General features: G+C 44.2%; 1 protein-coding gene across 1 annotated transcript in view; it reads left to right on the forward strand.

The window, feature by feature from the left end:
* Positions 1 to 14,031, forward strand: part of LOC146871493 (galactosylgalactosylxylosylprotein 3-beta-glucuronosyltransferase 1-like) — a gene marked incomplete at its 5' end in the record, with an annotated part of 689,458 nt that overhangs the window by 164,163 nt on the left and 511,264 nt on the right. The window lies entirely within an intron of this gene.

Consider the following 14,031-nt stretch of genomic DNA (forward strand, 5'->3'; position numbering starts at 1 on the left):
TTCAGGGAGGGTTTGGGCACCATCGACCAGGTCCTGAATTTAGTTTTATTAAGAGGAAAATACGTGAACGCAAAGGGAGGTAATTTCCACATGGCCTATGTCGACCTCTCTGCAGCGTTTGACTGCGTTTCACACGCAAAATTATGGTCCATTATGTTGGACATAGGGGTGGACGAGACCCTAGTGAATTACATCCGAGAACTTTACTCTGGCGCTACTGCTAGAGTGAGGTTCGGCACAGGGGGTCAACTTTCTTCACCTTTTAAGGTAGAGCGGGGAGTAAGACAGGGCTGCGTCCTGGCTCCCTTCCTTTTTACCATCTATACCAACGGCTTGGAGGCAGCCATGCTGGAAGGGAGCCAGGACCTACCTCTGATCAACAACCGCCCAATTCCCGCATTACTATATGCTGACGACGCGGTAATCCTCGCTCGTACTCCATTAGAACTTCAACGCTCCCTGATCCGTTATTATAACTTCATGTCCAATTTGGACCTAAAAATTAATCCACATAAAACATTCATCATGTCCTCTGGTAAAACACCATCAAAGGGATTAGGTATCTTTATTACCACCACCAAGATTGAACACACAACAACCTACCCCTACTTAGGAGTGGTGATAGATGATAGGGAGACTTGGAAAAGGGCAATCGAGTCTAGAAACCATCAGTTCTTAAAGGCAACAATGGCCCTAGTGTCCTTTACCCAGAGACTCGGAAAGAGATCCCCGAAGGAAATCCTGGAAATTTACCGCCCAAAATGTATTACCACTGCCACTTACGGTGCGGGTATATGGGGACATGCCCGAGTAGATTCCATCCAAAAAACAGAAAACACCTTTTTGAGATATTTACTATCAGTCCCTCAATCTTCATCTACCTACTCCTGCCACCAAGAACTCGGTTTGCCATTTATCACCGATCTCATCCGACTGCAACCAATCTTGCTGTGGCACCGCATCTGGACCTCAGAAAAGACGTCCTTAACTAAAGAAATCATCACCGATTGTCAAAAACTGGACCATTCCCAAAAAATTCCATGGTTACACTATGTTCATAATTTCTTTACTGATTTGGGTCATCCCAACTTCTACTCTGCTCCATATGATATGTTAAGGATTTCCCGTAAATCACTTAAGGCGGAATGTCTAAAACATCTTGACGATCTTCGGTTAGTAACAGAAGTCAACAAACCTTCTGTTCAGCATTCTTTATTAATTCAAACTTCTTTTAAAATTGAGCCCTACCTGTCCTCAAACTTCCCAATTTACGATGTTTTCTTACTTACTAGATTCAGACTCAACAACTTTCACCGACTAATCACCTTTCCCAAACCAAATGACTGGTCAAGGGTTCTTTCCATCTGTCCCTGTGACGATATTTCTTTACAGTCCCTTTTACATGTCACTTTCTTCTGTAAATACTTTTCTGAACCTAGAAAACGGTGGCTGAAACCCATTCTGCAGCAAATGTCAATACGCGAATGTCGCCCAGCCTTATTGGCATTACAAATGCTGGACACTCCCGCAACATGTTTTAATATTGCTATGTTCTTAAAATTTTGTATAAGGCACAGAACAAATCTTTAAATCTTAATACCTAGACGCTATGATTGTTGGCTGTTTGCGAACCAATCCCAAAAATTGCGTTCTAAAATCATATTTTAAATCACTTTGTATATGAACTCTGTTCATAATTAAGATTCCTTTATACCTGACATGTTTTGCTATCTCTGTGATTAACTGTCTCTACTTACAAAGAGAATGGATTGTCAGATTTCTCAATGCAATATCAGTATAGAAATTTTAATTTTGCTGCATTTGTTGTATTTGTATTTTGCTTTTATGGATGTGCCTTGCTTCCGAATAAAGCTTTTATTGAATTGAATTGAATACTACAATAAATCAAGAGGCCGAGGTAGATCGAACAAATGGCAACAACCATGGCACTATGGCGCACCTGGAAATTCTATGCAATTCCCATCAGGGAATCCAATGCAATTCCAGTCATTCCAACAAATGCCTCCCCATATCATGTATAGTTGGAACGCACCCTTTGCCCCTCCACAAGCTCCATTTATGAATCCTAATCAGAGGTTCCCTTTTTTAGGGAAAGGCCGCAGAGGTTGAGGAAAAAGACGGAGACACACACAAGTACATTGGGAGGACGATTCCCAAATAGGGGCCCACACCAGGAGCATGTTGAAAGATCCACGGACAGGACCGAGCACCAGCAAGAGTTAGTCACCAACTACTCTACCTATATCCCTAATCAAACAGAAATGGACCTACTGAACAAAGGCTTAGGCTTTGTACCAACGGCCCGCCTTGACAGATTTTGCCTCCAATGTGAAATGGACGATTTCTTCAGGAAAGTGAAGCTGAAGGCGTTCTTCTTTAATCAACCACCGTCAGATAACACTGAAGAAGGAGACACTAATTTAAAAATCAAGTCTAACTTTGTACCCCTCCCTTCCACAATACCAGTGGAAGTCGCAGCATTTGAACAGGCAGTCTTCAGAGAGATTGAATCACTGACAAAAACTAAGACATTCCAGAACACCACGAAACAGGAGTGGGAAGGATTAACAAAACTGAGAGACAACAAGAATGTGGTTATCAAGCCAGCTGATAAAGGAGGAGGGATTGTTCTACAAGACAAGACAGCCTATAAAAATGAATGCCTACGGCTACCTTGAAGATCGAAGGAACTATCAACCTCTTACAGAGGACCCTACACCTAGAATTAAACAACTAATCCAGGATCTGGTATCTACAGCAGAAAATAGAGGACACATCAGTAAAAAAGAAGCCATTTTCCTGACCACCTCTAAAGATAAATTACCTTACTTTTACACAATCCCCAAGGTGCACAAAAATAAAATCCCTCCTCCTGGGCGTCCCATAGTGTCTGGCAAAGGCTCTATATTAGAGCCACTTTCCAAATTTTGTGATGCTTTTTTTCAACCCTTGGTACAGGCCAATACAACCTACCTGAAAGACACAAAAGACCTCCTCGGACAAATCAAAGACCTTACATTCAACCCTAACACCAGCTTCCTAGTCAGCCTCGATATAGAAAGCCTCTATACGAGCCTACCACAGGACGATACACTAGATGTTTTGAAAAGCTCAATGGACAGTATCACCTGGTCCTACAAAACCCCAAAACCCTTCATCATGAAATGTGCTGCTAGCCCTTAAAGAAAATGTCTTTGAATTTGAGGGGCAACTATATTTACAAACATTTGGCACTTCAATGGGGAGCACATTCGCCCCAAGTGTAGAGGGATTGTATGTTTTCAACTTCGAACAAAAGTTCCTACTAACCCCCAATAACCCTCTCACAACTAACATACAATTTTACAAAAGGTACATAGATGACGTCCTTCTTATTTGGGAAGGATCTGAGGAATCTTTGGAAGCCTTTTTTTCCTGGATCAACAGTTGTGATCCTAATTTACGATTTACACACACCACAAGCAGAAGAAGCATGACATTTCTAGACCTGGAAATAACACACACCCATGGAAAACTAGAAACTAAGACTCATTTTAAACCTACGGCAAGAAACACCCTGTTACATTTCACTAGTTTCCATCCGTGTTCCCTGAGGGAATACCTTCCATATGGACAATATCTGCGTCTTCGCAGAAATTGCAGCAACCTTAAAGACTACAAAGACCAGGCTCAGGAACTGACTACAAAACTGAAAAACCATGGTTACCCTGATACAATCACATGAAAAGCAAAGAAACGGGCACGGAATCAGAATCGTGATGGACTATTAGAACCTAAAACATCTACAGACACTTCGGTCCCCCTCAGGTGCATGACAACCTATAATCCAGTATCTAACCAAGTGGCCAAGATTGTACAGAAGCACTGGACTTTATTAAACACAGGCAATCTACAATGCGAAAAGCCGTTATTCTCATATAAAAGAGGAAAAAGCCTGAAGGATAGTCTTGTCCCCACAAGACCCCAACAACGAAATCGACAGGAGAACACCATCCATAATGCATGGGGGTTACCCAGAGTAACAGGACACCACCCATGTGGTGATTGTAGTGTGTGTCATTTAACACACCCTACCAAGACACTTAACTTAGAACCGGGTACAGTCTGAAATCCGTAGACACACAAACTGTAACTCAACAAATGTTATCTACCTCATAACTTGCCCATGCAACTTGCGTTATGTAGGAATGACAAGTCAGAGAGTGAAAACCAGAATTTGCGAACACAGAAGCAACATCCGTTGCAAATGCAACATATCCCGGATGACTAATCATTTTTTGGAACTGTGTCACACCCCGAATGACATGCGCTGGGTAGTGATTGAACAACTAGATAACAACACCACCAATATCCAAAAACAACTATTGGATAAAGAACAAAGATGGGTGTACCGCATGCCCACCCATATCCATGGTTTGAATGATAACATTCCTTGGAACAGCCTTAATCGCTAAATAACCAACAATGTGCCCTATGTCTGACCATTGTGCTTCATCCTCTTGACAGATAATAATCATTGAAGCATTGCCCCGTTAAACATCACTTTTAAGATGTGATTACGTTTTTTTCTAAAACTATATGCTCTATAGTAAGCATTGAATCATTGCCCCTACAAACATTACCTTTAAGATGTGATGGCGTTTTTATGAATCTAATTTTTTATAAATCTAATTTTTATAAATCTATACGCTATATAGTAATCACCAATAGCATTACTCCTCCAAGCATTACTTTCTAGTATATGGATAAGGACTTCCATTTCAAGCATTTTTTCTTAAAACGATATGCTCTTCATTAATCTCCTTCACTAGGTACCTTTTAGCGCATATCACGTGTGTTCTAAATTCATTTTCATTTTTAATTTTGGCTCTACTATAACCTTCAATGTGGTTTTGCCTTCGACACTGTGTTTTATCACCTTTGCGAAAATGGGCTTTTTCTTACTTCCGCGGGCACCACCATTAGCGAGCCATTACATAACATTTTCAGCTTTCTAGACACTGCGCTACTCGCAACTCGTCACCCACGTGATGACGTATCCCGTCCCCGGAAGTCGGTTCCCGATCCGCTTCCCCTTTTAAAAACAAGGAGCACTGGCTACTCCGTAGCCAACCTGCTCCTGAGGATACCGATTAGGTGAATGGCGGAAGAGACCACAACTTCAACTAAGACTATTCCACGCTGCAGGGTACCGGCGCTACACTTTTGCGGCCGGTAAACCTTTTGCTCTTTTCTTAAACGTAACGTCATTTTTTGTGCTAATCACCAGGCCAGGTCCTTCTGTCCCTTCGATTTTTCGTTTTTCTCTGTCGCCAGTGTTGGTGATGTAGAGGCTCCCCCCCACCCCCGGATCAGATATGCGAGCGATCAAACTGATTTATGTAACTACTTCTACTAATCATTCAGCTCTATGATCACTGGTAACGATAATAAGTTTATGTTCACAGCGTAACATAGCCAAACACTTTTTCGGCCAATCACTGCCACAGGTTCACATGAACACCTATGCTAGTAATAAGGCAAAAGATGCACTTTATCGTCTACACAGCATAGAACGGCATGACCACCATTTTGTATACAAGAATGGCATTTTGATGCATGACATATGCATGAATGGGTAATGCATGTATGTCTGACACTGTGTGTTACTACACCTTTTTCCTTTTCAGGAAATCACAATGGAGACTGAAGTTGACTACATGTCTGAGACTTGTACTTTACTGTATTGGATTTTGTCCTTTTCTCTTACAGGTTTTAACCATTGAGAGGACCCATATTACGGTCAGTCCTCTTTGGCATACATAGTGTTCCTTAGCGAGAACACTGAAAATGCTCTAACACTTGGTGATTTTTTTACCACACACTTTCACTTTCACGTTAATTGAGAGGTCCTGAAGAAAGCCCCATTTATTTTTTTGAGCGGGCTGAAACATGTCGACCATCATTGGATAGTAATTGGCTACACATAGTATCCTTTATCCACTCTCTAGTTTTTAAATATACCCAGGATCACCATGAATAAATTCAACAGGTAGAATCCGGAGGTATTTTTAGATTCACTTTCACTTCATCACATTCACCCAACACCTCAAACCTGCTCCACTGTAAACAGGTGTCGTAGCACAGCTGAGTAGCATTCGGCTACTCAGCTGGGACCCGATGATGAAGCATGACACCAACCAGGTTGGTGTGTGAGGGTTTTCTTAAAAAACCATTAAGGTGCCAGACATTATCGTGTCAGAAAGTCATCTGAGGTGGCCGTCTTATTTGGTTTATAATTCTCGAAGAACTTGCCACCCGCAGTTCTTCGCACCACAATTAATGGTAATGAGCACTATGCAAACGCATAATTTGAAGTCCGGCCTGATCCATGGAATGCGTTTCTGGGTTGCGTCATTTCCGTTACGGCCGGTCTTGCGTATCCTCAGTATAAATAGACATGGCGACTGTTAATAACCTAGATATGTTTTTTAGGGCACATCTTGCTCATTTTGCATTGCCATCGCTTCTGCCCTGCCTGCTTTCAGTGCCAATAAGCAGCTAATGAGAAGGGCCTGGATTGATGTGCATTGACGTCCATTCTGACCAGCTGAGCTCCAGTCCTGGGATAAAGCCTTTGAGAATACCCATGCATTACCTCCGTTGACATAATGTGCAGATTTCATACATTCCCTGGCATGCAAACATGCAGACCTACAAAATTCCCAATTAGTCTTTGAGTCTTCGTCCCAAGCCTTTCAGATACATATTGTGAAAAATGTAATTTACAGCGATGTACAGTGTATCACTTGTGGCAGACTCCATTGTGTGAATTAGCACAGAAGGGGGCACACTCTAGAGAGGTGTAGATGAAAACAATAAGGTATGCAAGTGTGTTACTGGGTATCAAGCACTGTGAACCATTCTTATAATTTCGGGCGTATTTTCTGCTATTTGTACTAGCGTATACTTGCATTGTATGCTGCATCCCTAGCAATCATGCATCCCTTCTTCGCTTGGAAATTAGCCCTTTGTCTTGCAGATTCAAAGCACATTGCCTCACATGGATAAGTTACTTCAAGGTGCAATGTTTATTTCTGTATCTCAGGGTCTTTATTGTCATGGAAGAAACAGCTCAATTCTGACTTGTCATGACTGGAGCCATATTTTTACCTTGGAAATCACCTTGTAGAAGGGGCATCACAATCATTTGCTGATGCCAGTGCATTTTTAGCCTGAGGCAGTCTCGGCCTTACTTGTATTCCTCCAGCACTCAGTAACACAGTCTACTTCCTTCTGATTGTAGCGCAAATTGCACGTTCTGTGAAACTTAGTTTAAATTGGAGGAGGATGGTTTTAATTCCATTGCCATCGTTCAATCAATCTAGAAGTCCTATTCTCTTCAGATAAGCTATTCACAGACTCAGGAGCATGAAGATTTTTCATTATAGTTTTGTATCGTGATACAGCGTTCCTACTAACGCAATTAGTAGGATGTTATTTTCTCAGTCTTTGTTTTTTTTTACAAACAATACACTCCTCCCAGTCTGTAACTGACCTTCTTTGTGGACACACTACCACCTTCCTCTAACTTAAAACCTCTCTTTATAGATGCATCACAAATAGTCAGTTTCATTTAACAAAAATTTCACAGAAATAAAGACCCCACTGCTTCACCTGTTCTAAAACCTGGAGTCTTTAGTATTTGAGTATTATTAAACCCGTATGAAAACAGAACCATTGTATTAGTTCATATGTGCTGAAGGTGCTTCTATAAAGGCACAAACATTAATCATCTACTCCCACTACTCTTTTGTGCAGCCGTCGCGACCTTCAACGGGGTAATTACACTACAAATCATGTAGTGAGTTCCTTCTCCCGGTACTTTATCATGATTTTGAGATACGACAGCGGCTCATATGGAAATTATGATTGTATGCTGTACAGAATAGACGTATGAGTAAATAAAGAAAAAATCAATTGAGCAGTTCAGGAATCACGAGTGAAATTGTATTTTAGTGGCAAAATTCCAATATTGCGGCTCCTGGTACTTGGGGCCTTTATCTGCCATACTAGAAATTATAATCTGGATGTAAACAACACTTGCCAATTTTCATACTTTCAACTAAAACAAATTCACTGTTTTAGACATATTCTGGTCCATTAGGATGTAGGGTGGATCGCCACCGCCCGCATGGCGGTGGCAATCCGCCCTACATCCTTCCCCGCCTGCCACCCATTTCCCCCCGCCATATTAGTATGGCGGGGGGACCCCGGTGGACGGAAAGACCGTCCGCCAGTAGGCAATCCGCCCGATTGCTTAGTGGGCGGAAAAGCCAAGGAATATGGTGGCGTTGCTTTGCAGGCACCGCCATCCATATTTCAATGATGGCGGGGAATTGCCTTTTCATGGCAGAGACTCTGCCATGGAAAGGCAGGCGGTTCTGGTTTTGGGGGCCCGTTGCAGGCCCCCAGGGTGTTCGGGGGGTTGGGGGGTGCACCCTGCATTGTCATGGACATGGTGGCAGGCACCTCGCGGTGCCTGTCACCTTGTGCATAACAATGCACAACGTGCAATCCCAGCATTGTGGCGGGTGGTGCTGTGAGCACCGCCCACCACAATGCTGGGAATGGAGGATGCCACCGCCACAGTGGCAGTGGCATCCTAATTGCAGGTGCGGGACCGCCGCACCACTGGCAGCTGGTCCCAGCACCGCTAGGGTGGCGGGCGGACTAAAGTCCTCCTGCCATCCTAATGGTCCTCATTGTCTGGACTACCTTAAATAGCCAAGCATGTTTTTCCAAATAAAGGGAGTTTAGGTGGCCAGCCACAAATTGGCAAGACCAACAGAGGTGAAGTGGGATCGTCTCTTTCCGTAGAATACTTTTCCATGATATTTTGTCACACATGAGCTCTACAACAGCAGCATGAAACAGCGGTGGCTCCTCTGCTAAGGCAAAGGAGCACCGCCCCACTGCATTTTGCATAGTGGAAAGAGGAAAAATAAAATGATAATAATATATTAATATCATTTTATTTTTCCGTTGTCAGCAGGTTTGCGGGGCGGGACGGGGCTTGGCTGTCTTCACAGCCAGCAAGGGGAGAAATGGTGGGCACTTAAGTGTGCATGAATGTTTGGCCGGCCGTCTTGGGCCGGTCAAACAGTCATGTACACTTTGCATGTTCCCCACCAGGCTGTAATACACAGCCTGGTGAGCAACATGCTCCCACTGCCTGTATGAGTACCGAACCACAGGGCTCAGACCAATCACAATGCTGCATTGCAGCATTGTGATTAGCTTAGAGAAGCCTAGGTGTGCTTCCTGCTTCAAGCAGGAAGAGAAGAGGACGATGCGAGGCAGGCAGCGGTCCAGCAGCAAGGTAAGTAGTTATTTTATTTATTTTTCTATTACCCCGCCTCACCAGTGCTTCTCAGTGACAGCCACCACTGGAATGAAGGGAGTACAGCGAAAGGGCCCAGAAATATAGCACAGAAAGAGCAGCAGTTGATGGGTCAAGATAAAGATAGTGTCTCGGGGACTGGTCCTGAGCCGACTGATGGTCACATGTGACTGAAGAGTGTCACCATCACTAAATACCTAAGCATCACCATCTGAGACCTTACTTCCTTATTTTCTGGCCCCTCTGCACAGTACTCTAGCACAGTACTGCAGGTGAGAGTGTGTGTACCCATGCATTTGAGGAGAGAGCTGTGAGCAAATTAGATTGTGTGTCAAAGCTTCTAGGATGCCATGGTCCATGAGTGATTAGCTCAATCAATCGAGGCTTTTTTTCCATTCTGGTATTTGTAGCCCTGAATAGCATGGGAAACCTGATAGGTCTGTGTGTGTCTGTATGGGTGCATGTGTGTGGGTGAAGCAAACACCGTGCTGGCTGCATGTTTTTTTATTGTATATGTGAGGGTGTGAGCACATAAGAAAACTTGAAGATTTTCATTAGTTTCAGTATTAACTACATTCTTATATGGATATTTTCAGGTGAATTGTATCTGTGTGTTCATACAAATGTGTGTGTGTGTCTGTGTGTTTGTGAGTGCATGCATATGTTAGGAATTGGAATTCTGGTTGCAGCGGTAAGCGCCCTGTCCAAGCAGGAACAACAATCCTAGTCAGGGTAAGTCAGAAACACACCCTAAATTAACACGTGTCATCCTCAGGCAACTTGGCACACAGCAGTCAAGCTTAACTTAAGAGGCAATGTGTAAAGTATTTGTGCAACTCTTCAAATAGTAAAACAGTACCAACAGCACACAAAAATAAACCAGAGCTTAATTTAATAAACAAAACAAGACCACAATGACAAAAATCCAATAGGTAGAACTGGAGTTATGAATTTCTAAAGAGTAAACTGAAATGTAGTGCTTAAAAGCATAAAGCGCCAACAGAGGCTATCAGGTCGTGCTAGACCAGGACAAGGTCAAAAGTTAAGGCTGACCGCAATAGAGCAAGGGCCATCTACAGGGTCCAGGTTTGACCCGTTTATTTGCATTGTCACCGGAGCTGAGATGTGAGATGCAAAGGTGGGATGCGTCATCCTCGAACGGCTGGAGGAAGGCGATTATTCGGCCCGAGCCATGCGAAGTCGAGAATACATCAGGAATGGAGGCGATGCACCATGCTGTCAGCAATGCAATGTCCTTGGTCCTCATGGCAGTGGCGATTCATCAGGGGTGATGGAAATGCGCTGGTTCCTAGTGGCGCAATGGCATTGATGAGTAGATTTCTGCTTCACTTTATACCCATTTCAAATGGCCCAGGACTGGGTTGGCACCACTTGGCAGGGCAAGACTCACAGATGGCAGAGTCCAGGTGCTATAGCAGTGTGGTTGGAAGTCTATGATGTCCCTGAGACTTCAGAACAGGAAGCAAGCTCTTGGAGTCACTCTGGGTTCAAGTGATACATATCCAGTCTTTCTCACCCAGGCAAAGAGGACAGCAGGCAGGTCAGCACATCAGAAAATCTGTTTTCCCAGAGTAGAAGTCCAGCAAAGTGACAGTCCATCAGCAGCACAGCAGTACATCTTCCTGGCAGAGTATCCACAGGTCCAGAAGTGTACTCAGTTGGTATGGTCAGTAGTCCAGTTCTTCTATCCAGTGGTGCCTTTGAAGTGGGGAAGACTTCAAAGAGGGGCTTTGAATAGCACAGAGGTCCTCCCTTCCTGCCCTGACTCCAGACTAACTACAGGGGGTGAATCAGTACTTGGGTAGGGACAGGACAGCGCCTATTTGGGTGTAGGTGTAAGGCTGTGTCAAGCTCCACCCTCCCATTCTGCCCAGGATGGCCCATCAGCATGTGGATGGCCCATCAGTCACAACGACTGTCTAGAAGAAATGCACAAGGCCCAGCTGTCACCCACCCCTGACATATATTGGAGACAGGCAGCAGGGACACAGGGCTAAGAGTAGAAAAATGACATTGTTCTAAAAGTAAACACAAGGAGACTTTTCAGACACCCACCCTAAGTCACAGATCTGAGTTGAATCTATGAACATTCTTTATCTCACTTTGCCACCCCAGTTCAGACCCAGCTATATGCAAATCAGTCTTGACCCTGTGCCTCAAGGGAACAGTCCAGCCCGAAGTGCCAAGCCACGTCTTCCCTAGACTGGAAACAAGCATCATGGGACTGGTTTCGGGGTAACACCCCACATCAGCCAGGCTAGCTTGAATCCAGTGGCAAAGTGAGCAAGGGGCCCACGTCTGGGCAAACCCTGCCAACTTAGGGAGAATAAAGCAAACACAAGAAGATGATGGACGGAGCGCTGAAACTTTTCTGAAAATCAACCCCCAGTCACAGATCTGGATTAAATCAATCATCATTCTTTAGCTCACTTCGCCACTCCTGTTCAGACCCAGCTATAGGCAAATCAGCCTTGACCCTGTGCCTTATGGGAACAGTCCAGCCCGAACTGCCAAGCCTAGTCTTGCCTGGACCGGAATCAAGCATTCTGGGACCGGTTTTGGGGTAACACCCCTCATCAGCCAGGCTAGCTTGAATCCAGTGGAAAAGTGAGCAAGGGAACCACGTCTGGGCATACCGTGCCAACTCAATTGTTCTTTTTGCATCTCTCTAAAAGTGGCATTTTTAAAATTTTAATGATTAATTTGACTCTACCATTAAAGAGTATTTATCATTACAATTTCATAGGTACTAAACATGACAGCTCTATCTCCTTACAATTAGGAATTACACTTACAATGTTAACCTATGGGAGGGGTAGGCCTCACAGTGGTGAAATTCGAATTCAGGAGTTCTTCACTACCAGGACATGAAACACTTACAAATATATGTCCTGCCTTTTACTTGCAGTGCACCCTGACCTAGGGGCTACCTAGGGCCTACCTTAGGGATGACGTGTGTGTAATAAAAGGTCAGTTTAATGCTTGGCAAGGGGTTTTAAGTGCCAAGTTGACATGGCAGTGTAACCTGCACGCACAGGTTCTGGAGTGGCAAGTTTAAAGGGTAACTTAAGTGGGTGACACAACCAGTGCTACAGGCCCCCTAGTCATAATTAATTTACAGGCCCTGGGCACATGTAGTGCACTTTACTAGGGGCTTATAAGTAAATTAAATATGTCAATTGAGGATAAGTCAATCACATCAAATTTAGGGAGAGCGCACATCACTTGTGCCTGTGTGAGAGAGATATGAGTGGGTTTTTCCAACAGCTGTCTAGACTCATGCACACTAAAGAGGGACTGGGACAGGCAAATGTTTGGTGCTTTGTACAATTGGGCATAGGGTCAGTGAGGGTTAAGCTAGTGCTAAAGTGGCCAGTCACAGAATTGCACAGCTAGAGGAAGTCCATTGGAAGAGTGCAGGGGTAGAGGAGACCAGAAGGGGGGAGAAGATAGTCAGGGGCAAGGGGCAAGGCTATCATTGGTGCAGCAGGTGTAGTTGCCCCATGTTCCAGGGAGCGATGGCCAATGCACCTTACTTTTGAAGGTAGCTTACTACGCAAATGATTGCAGTGGCGCCCATCATCATTACTCATATTAGGATCTATGCCACCTTTACTGTGCCACTGGAAAAGGTCTAGTCCCAGGTAAAAGGCCCAGGTACCTATAGAAGGTGGGGCAAACACAATCTATGTGGGTGCATGACACACAAGGAGTACGTTGCACTGTTCCGTTTCTCCAGGGCCCAGGCACTGTCTAAAGGGGAGCAGGGTAAGCAACGTCCAGGCAATGTTAAGTGAAGAGCAAGTGTATGGACACAACAGAGCTCCCTAGTCTCCCAGGTCGATGAATGAGTAGTACTTCATCCAGTCCAGTTGTTTTCTTTGCATTCTGGGATTTGAAGTATTGATGTAATAATAGGATAAACAGGCCTAGAAATATTGGAATCCAAAGAAGAAATTGGACTGATGGAGATACTCCTAAAAAAAGTAGAGCTGTGTTGCAAAAACTCAACTCCTAATCAGTGTTTGGTGCAAAGTGAAAACACAACCATCTACCTCTCACATACAATGCCATTTTAGATGAGTATCTGGGATTTTGTGTATCAATCAATCAATCAATTCATTTTTGTAGAGGCAGCTAATCAACAGTGAGGGTATTCAAACACTAGGTTCTTGCTGGGACCAGTCAAAGAGCCAGGTTTTGACTCCCTTTCTGAATTCTTGGAGCAAGAGGGATATACAGAGGTGAAGGGGAATGTTGTTTCAGGACTTGGAGTTGAGGTAGGAGAAGGATTGTCCTCCACTGTAGCTTTAGTGGATGTGGGGAGTGTGTGAGAGGGCGGGGGAGGCAGAGCGCACATGTCTGGAAGATTGGTGAAAGTTCAGGCTGTGGTTGATGTATGCTGGTCCTTGGTCGTGGTGGACTTTGTCGGCATGTGTCAGCATCTTGAATTGGCATCTTCTCTGGATGGGGAGCCAGTGGAGGCTCCTAAGGGGGTGGGGGAGGGGGAAGTGGGTCCATTTTGGGAGGTTGATTAAGAGTCGGACAGCTGAGTTCTGTATTGTCTGGGAGTTTCTTCCAGATATGGGTGGTGATTCCTGCGTAGA

The sequence above is a fragment of the Triturus cristatus genome, chromosome 1_1 (genome assembly GCF_964204655.1).
Source record: "Triturus cristatus chromosome 1_1, aTriCri1.1, whole genome shotgun sequence".
Classification (NCBI taxonomy): domain Eukaryota; kingdom Metazoa; phylum Chordata; class Amphibia; order Caudata; family Salamandridae; genus Triturus; species Triturus cristatus.